Below are 17,007 nucleotides of genomic sequence, written 5' to 3' on the forward strand. Positions count from 1 at the left end.
GTAATGGGGAGGTAACCAGGAAAAGGACAGTAAACAAGGGTAACGTTTGTTATGCAGATATAAGTTAATGTCTTCCCTATGGATAAGAATCTCTCATGATTTAGTCATCATTCTTTTTCTTGGTACTGAGGGAGAGACACCCTTGCAAATGAAGATTTTCTTTATAGATGTAAATTTCCCTCATAAAAGGGTAACTTCTATTCTGTATTCAGAGCTTCTCTTGCATCTGCAGTTTCTCAAAACAATCGGCTCAAAATAATCCTTATGCCAAAAAAGGCATATTTTTGAGTGGCATATTCTAGTGTTCTACAATCATATTTTGTGGTGGCATATTCTAGTCTCACACTGTCTTCCCAAGTGGCTGTATCGTTATGCATTCCACAAGCAATGAATGAAAATTTATGGTTTGTCATTGTTTTAGTTCAGCAGGTCTAGTAAATAGCAGTTTCAACAGGTGTGCAGTGCTGTCTCATTGTTTGCTTGTTTTTTTGTTTTTCTAGACCGAGTCACACTCTGTTTCCCAGGCTGGAGTGCAGTAGCGTGATCTCGGCTCACTGCAACCTCCACTTCCCGGGTTCAAGCAATTCTCCTGCCTCAGCCTCCCGAGTAGCTGGGATTACATGCAAGTGCCACCGCGCCCGAACAATTTTTGTATTTTTAGTAGAGACGAGGTTTCACCATGTTGGCCAGGCTGGTCTCGAACCCCTGACCTCAAGTTATCTACCCACCTTGGCCTCCCAAAGTGTTAGGATTACAGGCGTGAGCCACTTGCGCCTGGCAGTGCTATCTCATTGTTGTAATTTGCAATTCCCTAATGATATGTGATATTGAGCATCTTTCTGTATGCTTCTTTGCCATCTGCATATCTTCTTTGGCGAGGTGTCTATATCTTACCCATTTTTAATTGGGTTGTTTGTCTTATTTTTGAGTTTTGAGAGTTCTGTGAGTATTTTGAATACCGATCCTTTCTCAGATATGTATTTTACAAATATTTTGTCCTGTCTGTGACTTGTGTTTTCATTCTTTGAACATGGTCTATCACAGACATGTATAACATTTTTAATATTATAATATCCATATTATTAACTTTTGTGTGTGGATCAGCTCTTGGCATTGTATGTTAAATCTCATCACCAAACCCAAGGTCACATAGATTTTCTTCTATGTTTTCTTCTAGATTTTTGATACTTTTGCATTTCTAATTTGTCTACGGACTATTCTGAGTAAATTCTTGCATAAATTTTAAAGTTTGTATCTATGTTTATTTCATTCCATATGGTTTCAAATGACTTGTTCCTGCAGCATTTTTGTTAAAAACCAGGATAGTGGGCTCCATTTTAGTTTGCATTTCCAAAATTACGGCACTGAATAATCTGCACATTTACTTTTTTTTTTAATTTGAGATGGAGTCTCACTTTGTTGCCCGGGATGGAGTGCAGTGGCACCATCTCGGCTCACTGCAACCTCCACCTCTCGGGTTCAAGCGATTCTTTTGCCTCAGCCTCCGGGGTAGCTGGGATTACAGGCGCGCACCACCACGGCCAGCTAATTTTGTATTTTTAGTAGAGACGGGATTGCACCATTTTGGCCAGGCTGGTCTCGAACTCCTTACTTCTAGTGATCCACCTGCCTCTGTCTCCCAAAGGGCTGGGATTTAATTGAATTTAATTGATTCAGCAGGACAGCCAGGAGGGGGCGCACGGCTACCGCTACACAGTGAGTGCTGAGACTCACGCACTGTCTCTGGTGGCCAGCAGGGGGCGTGCGAACCCGCCTTTTCTGACCCCATGATGCGCCCTGTGTTCCACTTGCGGAGTTCAGCACCAAGCCAACTTCAAACACAAGAGTTTCGTTTTCCTCAGCACAGACCTAAGGGGGCACCGTCTCGCTTTGGGACAACTGGAGACAACGTCAATGGTGCGTAAAAACCTTCCTGCTCGCAGCCGTGACTACTGAGGGGCAGTAAGTCTTCAGAGTACCCAGGAGAGGAAGGGCTTCATGTGGAAAATTGGAAATCAAAAATCCTGCTGTTTCCACCACACCTCAAGGTTCTTCTCCACAACCAAGGTATAGTGTCCACTAACATTATGTCCACACAGTGGCCTCTTAATACTAATATAACATTCAGACTCTTACAAGAGCAATTGGTTTCACAGCTTTGGCTGATGTGGATTTGGGTCAGGCTTAGCCTCTGTAACAAAGTTTGATATTGTCTCTGCTTTACTGACATGATATTGACGTGGTTGTTTTAAAAAGTAGTTTACTTCCCAATAATTTCATACTTGTAGAAAACCTGCAATAGCAGTACAAAGTACTGTTTATCCTTTCTCTTAGATTCCCCAGTGGTTATTGCTGTATCAGATTCCCAATTTCACACAAAATACTCCAGTATATTTTACCCAAAGCAGGGATACTCTCCTAGGTAACCATCACATAATCCCCAAATCAGGAAGTACCAGATTTCTACCTGACATTCCAATCTGCAGACCCATTTCACCTCACCACCTGCCCCAACTGGGAGAAAAAATGTCTTTTTCCATTCAGCTCCAGTTTTCTTTCTCTGGAACTGTTCCTGAAACTGTCCCTCAGTTTCACAACCTTGGTAGATCTAAAGAGCAGAGATGACTCCAAACTAGATTTGCCCAGTTTCCTCCTGAGCAGACACACACCCTGCATTCTTGGCAGAAACACCCTGGCCTGATGCTACGGTCTCCTCAGTGTAGTCCACCGGGAGGAGCACAGATTCACCTGCCCACTATTGGTGAACTCAACTTGATAATGGCAAAATACTGATCTACAAACGTAAATCTCATGTCACTTTTTTTTTTTTAAATGGAGTTTCGCTCTTGTTGCCCAGGCTGGAGTGCAATGGCGTGATCTTGGCTTACCGCAACCTCTGCCTCCCGGGTTCAAGCGAATCTCCTGCCTCAGCCTCCCGAGTAGCTGGGATCACAGGCATGTGCCACCATGCCTGGCTAATTTTTGTATTTTTAGTAGAGACGAGGTTTCTCCATATTGGTCAGGCAGGTCTAGAACTCTCGACCTCAGGTGATCCACCTGCCTTGGCCTCCCAAAGTGCTGGAATTATAGGTGTGAACCACAGCGCCCAGCCCATGTCACTCTTCTGATTTAACTTCGGCAATGGTTTCCCACTGGCCACAGGGCTTGAAAAATACATTCAGCTCTCCATATTAGCAGATACCACATCCATAACCAAACAAGGATCAAAAACATAGTATTCGTGGGATGTGAAACCCACATATATGGAGGGTCAACTTTTTGTATCCACAGATTTCACAGGGCTCACTATAGGACTTGAGCGCATGTGGATTTTGGTATTGGTAGGGGTCCAGGAACCAATCCCCCATGGATACTGAGGGATGACTGTAGTTTCATATTACTATTATTTTGTTAAGGTTTACTACATCTATGATTAGAAGGGATATTGTTCTGTAGTTTTCTGTTCTTGTGATGTCATCCCTTTGTTTGATATGTTTGGTTTGATCTGGGATTGGGGTTGGATATAGTATTTAGGCTGTTTAGGATTAGAAGGTTAGGATTTAGATTTTAGGGGTTAAGGGATAAACAGGTTTGAGGTTTAGAATTAGGGTTAGGCTTAGGGTTGAGGCTGGGGCTAGGGCTAGGGTCAGGGTTTAGGGGTTAAGGGGATAAGGCTAAAGGCCAGGTGCAGTGGCTCAGGTCTGTAATCCTGGCACTTTGGGAAGCTGAGGTGGGTGGATTGCTTGAGTCCAGGAGTTCAAGACCAACCTGGGCAACATGGTAAAACACTATCTGTACCAAAAAAATATTACTTTTAATGGCAAAATCCGCAATTACTTTTGTACCAACCTAAATACAAAAAATTAGCTGGGGCCATGTGAGATGGCTCACACCTGTAATCCCAGCACTTTGGGAGACCAAGGAATTTGAGACTCTTGAGGCCAGGAGTTTGAGACTAGTCTTGCCAACATGGTAAAACCCCGTCTCTACTAAAAATTCAAAAATTAGCCAAGAGTGGTGGTGCACACCTGTAACCCCAGCAACTTGGGAGGCTGAGGCATGAGAATTGCTTGAACCCAGGAGGCAGAGGTTACAGTGAGCCAAGATCGTGCCACTGCACTCCAGCCTGGGTGACAGAGTGAGACTCTGTCTCAAAATAAATAAAATAAAATAAAATAAAATAAAATAAAATAAAATAAAATAAAATAAAATAAAATAAAAATTAGCCATGCATGGTGGTGTGGACCTGTAGTCTCAGCTACCTGGGGGGCTGAGGCAGGAGGAGGATCACTTGAACCTGGGAGGTCGAGGCTGCAGTGAGCCAAGATCACGACACTGCACTCCAGCCTTGGTGACAAAGTGAGACCTTGTCTCAGAAACAAAACAAAACAAAACAAAACAAAACAAAACAAAACAAAAAGCTAGGGTTAGGGTTTTGGCTACAGCTACAGCGAGGGTTGGGATTGTTTCACTATTTCCTTCCCTTCTCTCATCATTACCTTGTGGTTAACTAGCATCCCTCCAGGCTAACACCTTGCCTCTCTACTACATTTCCACCTGGTCTTCTCCTTCTTTGGTCCTTCCACTCTTGTCTGGATTGTGGATCACCAAGTATTTACATGTATTTCAGAGGCTGCTCTGTGGAGCTGAAAGTCTCAGGGAGGAGAAAAGTGCACAAATTTGCACTCACCCCAGCTTACTCCTGTCATGCAGGTATCTTTGCCTCTCTCCACTGCCACCTGCTCTGATAGTTGAGTCCACACCCACAGGGCCTATTTCTCCATCTGCAAGAGGAAGTGATCTCTAAGGCCCTTCTGGTATAACCCCACCAGTGAGCTCTCCCGGGTGCACCCTCACCATTCTGCTCTCCTCCATCTACCCCCACAGTGTTGTGCAGCCCCTGAGTCCCAGGAGCTTGGTTGGGCAGGAAGCAGCAGGATCATGACCAGATACTGCCAGTCAAGGCCAGTCATGGCGGGTCAAATCTGGTAAAAAAAAAAAAAAAAAAAAAAAGTGAAGACCCATCAAGGTCTAAGCCAGCCAAAGCCTGTAAAGACTGGTCAACGACAGTCAAAGGTGTTCAAGACCAGTCAAAACTAGTCAAAGCTGGTCATGGCTGGTCTACTCTGGGAAAAGCCAGTCAACTCCAGTCAAGGTTAGTCATGACCAGTTAAGACCAGTTGAAGTTTGTGAAAGCTAGTCACAACTGGTTATTGTCAGTCACAGCTGGTGAAGTCTAATTATGGCTGGTCAAGGCCAGTCAAAGCCAGTCATGGCTGGTCAAGACAGGCCAAATCCAGCATGGTTAGTCAAAGCCAGTCATAGCTGGCCAAAGCTGGTCATGGCTAGTCAAGATAGGCCAAAGCCAGTCACAGTTGGTCCAGGCCAGTCATAGCCAATCAAAGCTGGTCACAGGTAGCGAAAGCCAATCACAGTTGGTTAAGACCAGTCATGGCTGGCTAAAACTGGTCCAGGCCAGTCAAAGCCAGTCACAGCCAGTAAATACAAGTCAAAGCTGGACACAGCTGGTCTAAGCCAATCAAAATCAGCCAATTCTGGCCAAAGCTAGTCATGACCAGTCAAACCCAGTCACGTGTGGTCAAGACCAGTCATGGCTGGTAAAAACTGGTCAATTCTAGTCAAAGCCAGTTATGGCTCATGAAGGCCAGTCACGACCAGTCAAAGCTGGTCATGGCCAGTGTAAGCCAGTCAAAACTGGGTAAGCTCTGTCATGACTGGTCAAAGCTGGTCATAGCTGGTCTAAGCTGATCAAAACCAGTCAGTTGTAATCAAAGCTGGTCATAGCGAGTCATGGCTGACCAAGACAAGCCATGGCTGGTTACAACATGTTCAGACTGGTAAAAGCCAGTCATAGTAGTCACAACTGGCAAAGACCAGCCAAAGCTGGTCATGGCTGGTCTAAGCCAGTCAAAACTGGTTAAGGCTGGTCACAGCTGGTTAAAACTGGTCCAGGGCATCAAAGCCAGTCACAGCCAGTGAAGACTGATCAAATCTAGCCACAGCTGGTCAAGACAAGCCAAAGCTAGTCATGGCTGGTCAAGGATGGTCACAGTAGGTCCAAGCCAGTCACAGCTGGTCAGGGCCAGTCAAGACCAGTTAAGGCCAGTCAGAGCTGGTGACAGCCAGTCTACCAGTCATGGATGATCAAGACCAGTCAAAGTCAGTCATGAATGGTCAAGATCAGTAATGGCTGGACATAGCCTGTCACGGCTTGTTACTGGTGGAGTTGGAGTCAGGGTTGTGATCAGAGTCTGGTTTAGGGTTTAGCATTAGGATTAGAGCTGGGGTTGGTGTTGAGGTTAGGCTTAGGGTTAGGAATAGGGTTAGAACTAGGGTTAGATTTAGGGCTAAGGTTAAGATTAGGGAATTATTTTTTGAAACCTTCTGTCTCATAGTATGATCTGGAATAGATTATATGGTATTAAAATAGACTGCTTATTGGAAATGTGCAAAAAAAAATCACCAATAAATAGTTTGATCCCAAATAAATAAAGGAAAAATGTATAAAGATAACTTTTCTCTTTTCTTTCAGTTTTTCTACAAAATTGATGGATATATCATGGATTGCCTTAATTGTCCAATAATATAGAGAAAATAAAAACCTAACAAACTAAGCACAATGCCCATTGCATTATTTATTCATTGATCATTGATTGAATACCTGCAGCAGGTGAACTGATTTGCTGAGTGTTGGGGTTTGTATAACAGATAAAAACAAAAGGTTTTCTTTTCCGCTTATACTACACACACTAAACACATAACACTTCTGGCCACCAATTATGAGGGTTTTCCCACATTGACAAATTTTCTTATTCTCTGCAGACACCAGCTGGATCCATTCCATTCCATCTTATTCCATCTCATTCCATCCCATCCCATCCCATCCCATCCCATCCCATCCCATCCCATCGCCTCCCATCCCCTCCCATCCCCTCCCATCCCATCCTATCCCATCCCACCCCACCCCTTAACCCCACAGGTTAAGGGCACAGTCCCACAAGAATCCTCCCTGCTTCAGATGCCAATTACAAGTCCCAGGTTGTCACTTGCACTTCTGACTGACTAGCTTTAAATTGGGTATCCTATGACCCCTGACTTGGGTTGGATAATTTGCTAGGAGAGCTCACAGAACTCACAGAAACACTTGCTTACATTTACTGATTTATTATTTAACAAAGGATATAAAACAAGATACAGATGAACAGCCAATGAAAAAATATATAGGGTGGGGTCCGGAAGGGTCCTGAGTGTAGAGCTTCTGTCCTTGTAAATTTGTGATGTGCTACCTCCTGGCATGTAGATGCCTCAGAGCTTTCTGAACACTTCAGAAGCTTTGTGAACCTAGGAGCTTTCTGAATACCATAGTTTAAGGACTTTTATAAAAGCTTCATCACACAGGCATGAAGTTTTCTGAATGCCAACCTAGAAAGCTTTCCGAACACCATAGTTTAGGGACTTGTATGGAAGCTTCGACACATAGCCATGATCTATTATTACCTCATTTTCCAGCCCCTCTCCCCTTCCCAGAGGATAGGAGATAGAGTTGAAAGTTCCAAGCTTTTTATCACAGCTTGGTCTTTCTGGTGACTAGTCCCCATGCAGAAGCCCACCAAAACTTGCCTCATCAAAACAAAAGACATTCTTATTACTCAGAAAATTCCAAGAATTAGGAGCTCTGTGTCAGAAGTCAGGATCAAAAACAAAAACAAAATGTTCTTTTTTTTTCTTTTTTTTGAGATGGAGTCTGTCTCTCTGCCACCAGGCTGGAGTGCAATGGCGCAATCCTGGCTCACTGCCACCTCTGCCTCCCGGGTTCAAGTGATTCCCCTGTCTGGGCCTCCTGAGTAGCTGGGACTACAGGCGCACATCACCACGCCCAGCTAATTTTTGTATTTTTACTAGAGATGGGGTTTCACCATGTTGGCCAGGATGGTCTCCATCTCTTGACTTCATGATTTGCCCGCCTTTGTCTCCCAAAGAGCTGGGATTACAGGCATGAGCCACCACACCTGGCCACAAAATGTTATTTGAACAAAAATGTTCCTAACACTCCTATTACTCAGGGAATTAGAAGAATTTTAGGAACTCTGTGCCAGCAACAGGGACAGGAGACAAAACATATATTCCTTGTTATATCACCATGTCACAGAGATATAAGGGTTTCACCAAAAACAAAGGTAGAAAATTATGAACCTGAAATTACTAATAATTGGTTAAAGGGGACAAAGGTGATAGTGTAGGAAGAAGCTGGTTCACAAAAACCCAATGTACAAGTTAATTATACATAAATTTAGTATGTATTTGTGTTAGTGTGTATATGCATGGAAGAAGAGATGTATTAAAGGATTGTCACTTTATTTCTGTCACTATATTGCTGCCATAACATATAAGCATAAATGTAGCATCTTAATACTCATTATCTCACAGTTTTAATGGGTCAGAAGTCCAGGAATATCATGGCTTAACTGGGTTCTCTGCTTAGGGTCTCACAAAGATGCGATCAAAATGTAATCTGGGATGCAATTCCTTTCTGCAGGCTCTGGAAAAGAATCTGCTTCCAAGCTCACTCAGGTTGTTGGCAGAATTTAATTTCTTGGCCAGGTGTGGTGATTCACTCCTATAATTCCAGCACTTTGGGAGGCCGAGGCGGTCGGATCACCTGAGGTGGGGAGTTCAAGACCAGCCTAACCAACATGGAGAAACCCCATCTCTACTAAAAATACAAAATTAGCTGGGCATGGTGGTACATGCCCGTAATCCCAGCTACTCGGGAGGCTGAGGTAGGAGAATCGCTTGAACCAAAGAGGCGGAGGTTGTGGTGAGCCGAGATCACACCATTGCACTCCAGCCTGGGCAACAAGAGCGAAACTCCGTCTCAAAAAAAAATAATAATAATAATAATAATAATAATAATTTAATTTCTTGTAGGACTGAGGTTTCCATTTCTCACCAGTTGTCAGCTAGGGCATTTCTCCTAAGAACTTCAGACTGCATGTATTTCTTTTCACATGGCACTCACATCTTCAAACCAGCAATGGCATGTCAAGTCCTCACACTTCAAATCTTACTTTTTTTTTTCTTTATTGATAGGGGTCTTGCTATATTGCCCACGCTGGTCTCCTGGGCTCAAGTGATGCTCCTGCCCCGGCCTCCCAAAGTGCTGAAATTACTAGGCCTGAGCTACCACACTCGGCCTAAATCTGACTTTCTTTTCTGTTCCTATTCTCTGCTTTTAAGGGCTCATGTGATCACATGAGGTCCACCTGTATAATCCAGAATAATTGCCGGATCTTAAGGTCAACAGGTTAGTCGCTTTAATCACATCTGCAAAGTCCTTTTTGCCATGTGATGGAACATATTCATGTGAGTAACCCCAGCGAGTGAAGATCATGGGGATCAAAATTCTGCCTACCACAGTCAGCAGAAAATTAATTGCAGTCACCTCAAGGTAGAAAAATTTTAAATGTTCTCTATTTTTATCCACATACATTCCTAAGTTGTTTGAATTTTTAAAATGATTTACATGTACTAGTTATAATCAGGAAAACAACTATTTATTCTACAGTGAAATAAAGCTCACTGGTGTAACAGCCCTGGCTCTTCATTATTGATTAGTGTTGGTGGTGGGGGTGGGAGTTCTGCAGCCCCCCAGTGCCTTCCCATCTAAAGGATATATTATCCCATCCTGTCACTTTTTTGCTTAAGACTATCCAACTGCTCCCCTTGCTTTCACAATCTGGGAACGATAAGATTCATTTTTGGGAACTGAATCCTAGGTGGGGATCTGTGTGTCACTCCATGCCAGTTGCCCAAGATGGTATGCTGAGCCTTTGCAGCAGGTTGCAGGACTTGAATTTTTCAAGCCTCTTCCAGGAGAAGATCGCTTCCAGTAGAGTCCTTTGGATACAAGCAGCCCCAGAAAAGCTCTGATTTTCCACAGTCCTTTGGGAGACAGCAGGAGGACTAGCTCCCAGGTATCATATGCCAGGTTAACAGGCTAGTAAACTTCATCTCTTGGCCACTCTCAGGCCCAACTAGAGAAGGAGAAGAGCAAACCCACCAGTCTGCTGGCCTTTCTGGGCTAAGGGTTAATGTTTCTGGGAATCCAGTCTTCTAGGTCAAAATGATTCCTGCTTTCCTTATAAGAGATCAGCACAAATCAGGTTTGTGAGGGATGAAGTGAGTCCTCTATGTCCTTTTCAATGACCGGTAAGGTGACTGACTTGAATATTCTCTGTGGAGGAAGTGGTGAGTCTATGTGCTATCAGGAGCTTCCTAGGGTTGATAGAGTAGATGGTCCCTTCAAGTTCAGAATGTGCATGGATGAGCAGAGCTGCCTGGGCTATGCCTGGCCAAAGCTGAGCAGAGGTCCCACAGAGCAGAGGCCTATGTTTGGGGCAGGAAGGGTCTGTTTGGGGCAGACTTTGCAGAGATACTATGAATGTTCCTAATACGGGAGGAACCTACTACGGGTCTTTCCTTAGGTGCAAGGTAGAATATAACTTCAAATAAGGAAGATGAAAAGAAAAATATGTTTCTATGCATCTATACTTACACATCTAAATATCTATCTCTGCAGGGAGCATGGGCTGGAGTGTTCATGGCAGTCACCTCTTGCAGGAGTATTAAGGGTCAGCAGCGTATGAAGGAAATACTCTTTATTTTTACCATCTGAAATTTTTAACAAGTGTTTATATTATGGGAGAGAGTGACCATGACATTAATGTCAGGAACTAGCAGCCTGTCCCTCAGTTTTGTCTCTTCCCTGGTCTGTGGCCATGACCAAAGGCTTAGCAGTCTCCCAGCCTGTGGCAGTCCTCTCAGTCCTAGGCTCAGCAGCTTCTGTTGTTCTAAACATATAGTTTGCTCCATCCTATGGGAAAGAGAAAAGGGCCTGAGGGGGTCATGAGGCTCTTTTCCGCCTGACATTGGTCCTTAGCTGGATTCCACAGGTGTTTAGGGCCACTGGGCATTTAAGTTTACATAGCAGTCTTCTCCAAAATCCCTGGCTTTTTTTCGTCATATAATCTGGGAATTATGAGAAATAAGTGTGATACAGCCAAGAAGGGAAAAGGTATTTAATACCTTGATTGTGAAATATGAGACCTGAGGTGAATGGGAAGGTCAGTAGGATAGAGCATATGAAACTGAGGCTCTTGGTGGAAATGAGGAGGTTGCAATTAAGTGTATGTTTCCTGGAACCTCGAACACTTTCCAGCTGCTAAAACACTGAGTATGTTCCTTCTCTGTTCCTAAATTAACCCCACGGTTATAGTAGTCTCTTTCTTAGATCATTTTACATTCATTCCAGCCTTGTCAAGACAATGATCCAGACATAAGTACAGTTCTATTGCACAAATGATGCAGATTCATATGGAAAATTAGATTCACCTCTCCTTCCACCCCCACATCCATAGTCCCTGCTCATTTCTGTATTAAACCATTCTAGTCAGAGCAACCCATGATGTAAATTTATTCTGTATTCAACTCAGCATCTCCCAGAAAGCTAATCAGAAGGAAAAAGTACAGCCCTAAGGCATAGGATCACAGAATAAGAGAAACAAGTATGTTCTTAAGCTCTTCCACCCACAACCTGTATACTGCCAGATCACTCAGGCCACACCCACCCAATCTCAAGCACACATCCTTCTTTAAAGGTGCAATAAAATGTCGAGCCAAAATAACCAATTATTCAAGCATTTACTTCCAACATATAAAAAAGGAAACTGCAGAGCTGTTGATCAGCTAGGCATAGATGGTTTTATTCCCCTTCAAGTTTCTCTGTTTTACCGCTGCCCCCATCTCAAAATTTGAAGTTTTCGAGAGGGCTATATCCCAAAGCAAACGGTGAGCTGGGCCCTAGGGAATCTTGGGTGTGCTCCCAGCTTTAGCAAGAAGGAGAGGTAGGTTGACAGTGAGGCTGAGGATAATGCTCTCACCTCAAGTGCATGGTGAAATGTCAGTAATCTCTGGAACAGTGGTCACTCAAGACACAAGGATGAAACACAGGTAAAGGCTCACCTAACAAAACTCCCTGAAATGGTAAATTCTCCATGGAGCTCACTATACCAACCAAGAATTTAGGGTGATTAGGTGAGATAGCTTCATCCCACAAACAACAGAGCATAAACTCCTTCTATTGATCCTTCATTGGGAGTGTCTAGGAAATTAGACTTACTATATGGGAAGCAGCAATGATATCACCAAGGTCATGTAGGCCATGTTTCCAGGAAAATGTAATGAGCAGGTAGTTCCAGAAAGGAATCCCTGGCAACCATCAGTTGAGCTTCTTACTATGCAGGTTATAGAGTAGTGAGCAGATCAGACTTTTCTTTTTTCTTTTTCTTTTTTGGGACGGAGTCTAGCTCTGTTGCCCAGGCTGGGGTGCAGTGGTGCAATCTTGGCTCACCTCCTGGGTTCAAGCGATTCTTCTGCCTTAGCCTAGTGAGTAGCTGGGATTACAGGCACGAGCCATCATGCCCGCCTGTGTAATTTTAGTAGAGACAGGGTTTCACCATGTTGGCCAGACTGGTCTCAAACTCCTGACATCAACTGATCCGCCTGCCTCGGCCTCCCAAAGTGCTGCGATTACAGGCGTGAGCCACCACGCCCAACCAAGGCTTTTCTATAATGTGCCTTTGCCACCCTTAGACTGCATAAAGGACCTTGATCAAAAGTTGATGCATTGCTGGTTTGTGGTCTTGCTTGTGTTCCTGTATCTGTGAGCTCATCTCCATCTTTCTTTCTCTGGTTTTTCTTTTTTTTGGGCCTCCCAGCTTTGTCTGGAAGTTTCAGACTCAACATCGTGTTTCCATTTGCTGAACAGAATAGAAGCAACAACAAAACCCCAAACTAAAGCAATGATATTGGGAATTCTTCCAATTCATTTTATTGGGGTAAAGCCTATATTGTTTTCCAAACATTTAGCAGCCTCTGATGGTTTGTAGAAGAAAATACATAAGAAACAAACATATTATATGGATATTAACCAAAATCTGTGAAGAAATCAGTTGGATAGACAAAGGTGAATAAGATATGTTGGTTTGAAGCTCCTGTGCTTTGTCAACATATTAAAAGTGTTTCTGGATTTCATCAGTTACAACTATTTACTGAACTACTGAAAGGAACTAGCTTTGCATGGAACTCGACTTTCCCTGAAACGACTCCTCCTGTTTTCTAGGCCCAACCATTTGTGGATGACAAGTGAGTCGTCATCTTGGAGGGACCAGGCTTGGATGCTTGAAGCTATTCACCCTGAAGGAAAGGCTTAGGCTAGAACTTACTGGGATCTGGAAAGTTAGAGACCACCAAAAATGTGGTACTGAGGGGTAGGGGCTGCTAGAAAACACCAAACTCCCTTGTGGATATGAAGAGTCTCTCAGCTGGGACCAGACAAGTTGAGGTGGAGGGTAAAGGCCACATTTGGGAGGCATATACAGAACAAGTCCACCTCACTGAGGTGTGTGGGCAGGTGTTTATTTATTTATTTATTTATTTATTTATTTATTTATTTATTTTGAGATGGAGTTTTGCTCTTGTTGCCCAGACTGGAGTGCAATGGTGCGATCTCGGCTCACCACAACCTTCGCCTCCCAGGTTCAAGTGATTCTCCTGCTTCAGCCTCCTGAGTAGCTTGGATTACAGGCATGCGCCACCACGCCTGGCTAATTTATTTTTTGTATTTTTAGTAGAGACAGGGTTTCTCCATGTTGGTCAGGCTGGTCTCAAACTCCTGACCTTGGGTGATCTGCCCGCCTCGGCCTCCCAAAGTGCTGGGATTACAGGCGTGAGCCACCATGCCCAGTTGTGGGCAGGGGTTTAGACATGTTCTTCCCCTTTCTTTTCCCAGGGGCTATCTTGGGAGTTCCCTTACCTTTTTGCATAATAGTTGCTGCTCTTTGCCATTTCCTCTCTGTAGCTTGATGCAAGGCTGGAAGTCTGGAAGAGAGGAAGCCCTGGACTAACTGTGTGGACCTCTTAGACATGCAAATCCTTTCTCATGAAAACAGAGCCTCCCAGGAGCTGCTCCTCACCCTCCCGTCCCCAAATAACCAGTCCAAAGAATTCTTCCTTTGGTGGCCTGTGGGCATCAAGCAAAGCCCTGGAAATTAGCCCTCAGTGATGATAATTTTATTGAATCATGAGAGAAGGACTGAGGGAGTGGAGCACAAGCAAGCTCATTTTGGAGTTTTTCCTCCATGTTAAGGGGGAGAGGAACCTAGAAGACAATGACCCATACTCCCAGAGAAAGGCAGACTTCCTCTTCCACATGCACTCCTTGGGGAAGTCCAGGGGGTGCACAAGGACTGTGGCTCGGCTTCTGCTGCGCTCCATGCCTCCATCTTGGGGCTGTAGTGCCACTCCCAAATAGCGCCTTCATTGGGGGATAGAGTGCACAAGGGAGGAGCAGGTGCTGACTCCAGGAGCAGCAAGCAGGTTTTCTGGAGTCAGGGAAAATGAGAGATTTGCTCACTTCCTTACTTTCTGTGAAGGAGGGTGGAAAGGGCCTTGCAGAAGCGTTCAAAACCCATATTCAGTTCCTCCCAGGGCCTCAATCCCCCAACTATAACTCGGCATAAGAGCAGTTGCCTCCCATGGTTGCCGGGAGGGTCAATTGTGATGAGGGATATAGGGATGAGGGATATATAACTGTGGACTGTAATTTGTCCACACACAGGTGTTTGGAGGAGATTTCTCAATGTTTTTTGTTTGTTTGTTTGTTTGTTTGTTTTTTGCGGGATCGAGGGGTGGTCTATGTCCAGATATGCTGCGGGGAAGGATGAAAGGAGTGTGGGAGGAGGTGGCAAATGCGGCAGGGAGCTGGAAGATCCCAGACTGACTGGAGAAAACTCTGCCTTTGCAAGGCCTTAAGGCAGAAGGATCTGCGAGGCTGCCCGCCTCCCAGGAGACTTCACCTTAGGGTACAGAGGGTGTATGTAAAAGTTGGGGGGAGGAGTGAAGGTGGTTGTCCATCCTCTCCTTCACCCTACACTAAGCAAGCGTAGAAGGAAGCAGGTCGGTGGAAACTAGGGTAGAGGAGTGTAGGAGAGGAGCAAACTGAGGAGGGCGGCTTTTCGAGTCAATCTGGTCCTTCTCACCACTCTTGAGGCTCCGTCCAGGATTGGAGGACGGTTCTGAAGCCTAGGAAATCCCGCTTACTCCCCTGTGTGATCAGAAACTGTGAGACTGGGGAGTAGGCCTGAGCTGGGAGCTCCCACCAGCATGGTTGATTCCCCGGAGTTCTGAAAGAGTTTTTATGGAGACTGGGGTAAGGGGCGCTTGAAGGGTGGGCCAAGTCTTTGGCAGAAAGCAGCCCCACTGGGCTGACCCACTGTGTGGAGCGAGAGGCCCCGCAGGGCCTTCCGGGGTTGGAGGTTGCAGAGGAGGGCGGAGGAGGATGGCTGCCCCGGGGGAGCGCTTCCTGGAAGCCGAACCCGCCCTCAGTCTCTGCATCCTGATGGGCCTCGAGTCTGGGCTCCTGTAAGTCTTTCGCTAGCAGCGGCCTGATCCCGCCCTTGGGACGCTAGGGACGAGGCTGGTCGGGAGAGAATAGGGGGCCGCCGCTTGTAAGGGTTCCTCGACAGGCCCAGCCTGGATCACCTCGAAGGCTCCGGACCGAGCGCTGGGGGTGGGGCGCCGTCGCCGCTACGGCCCCTGGTGTCGGTGGCGCGAGCAGGGAGGTAGAGGGCGGGGAATCGAGGAGGAGCTGAGCTCGGACACGCGGCAGCTGCTGTCTGTCCGTCTGACTTGCTGGCAGTTGGCAGGGCCCGAAGCTAGGTCTTCCCGCCCCCTTCCCCTAGGCGGGAAGGGCGGTTGTACTGGGCGGGCGGATTCCCGTCTGAATAGCAGGGGCAGATGCATTTCCGTGGAGGGGCTCCCGCGTTATTACCCCTCCCAAATGGGGAAATGGTTGGAGACCCGCAGAGGGGGAGGAGCCAACCCCATTCTCCGCGTCCCCGCCCAAGGAGGCCGGAGGCCAACGGCAGGACCAGGAGCGACCAGGAGCGACCGCCAGGGCCATCTCCATCCCCAGGCAGTCCCGGAGTGTGGAGTGGGCATGGGTACCTGGCGGGAAATAGTGTCGATTAGCACCCCCAGGCCCTGATGCCAGGGCCCAGTCGTGGCGAGGTCAGTGGAGGGTGGGTGTGTGGTGGGAAAGGAGAGTAGAAGTGCAACCTTCTTTTCCCCTCCCCTGGCATTCAGTGTATTCATATTTTGCATGTGGGCTCGGCGCGGTCTCTGCGGGGAAGAGAGTTGGGGAAAGATGCTCCCAAGTGTAGTCCCGCCGGTCTGTAGTCCCCGGCCTCTGCGGCGGGGCCACAGGCTCTGGCAGGAGTGAGGGAACGAGGAGGCCCACGACAGGTGCTGTCTGTCCGCTGGTCTGACAGGCCGGGGCGGGAGTGCGGCCCGGCCCAGTGCTGCTGTCCCCTCCCCTTCAGCTGGACGCGAACTCTGACACTTGTTAGTGTGAGCAATCGACTAATTTTATCCGGCTGGGGCTCAGCAGGAAACCAACGCCGAGGCGCGGGTAGTTCTTCCGGGCGACTCTCGCCCCCGGGAGGACAGTCGTGGGGAGAGGAAGGGGGGTTAGGGGTGGGATTCCTGCCGCCTCCATTTCACTGGGGGCGTGGTGGCTCCTGCTCTGCCTCAGAGAGGACCGAATTTTGGCGCTAAGGTCGGTACTCTCTGGGCACTGGCGCCCAGAGAAGAAAAGCGTATCTTGGAAGTTAGGTAGTACAAACTCTTTGTGTTCTTCTGTTTTTTCTACTTATGTTCCTTTCATTCTGAAGTTCCCGGATTCTAGCAGAGTGTCTGACACGCAGCAGGTCTCTAGAAAAGACTGCTTCAATGGCTTGAAAGCCAGGCATGTAACTTTGCGCTTGGTGACCGCTAGAGAGAGCTGAAAGGCAGGAATCAAAGGGACTTTGAAGCACAGCCTCCTGAACCCCTGCAGGAGTTGGGTATCTAATCCCTTTCCTTGTGCCT

Source organism: Mandrillus leucophaeus, unplaced genomic scaffold (assembly GCF_000951045.1).
Source record: "Mandrillus leucophaeus isolate KB7577 unplaced genomic scaffold, Mleu.le_1.0 Scaffold931, whole genome shotgun sequence".
Taxonomy (NCBI): Eukaryota; Metazoa; Chordata; class Mammalia; order Primates; family Cercopithecidae; genus Mandrillus; species Mandrillus leucophaeus.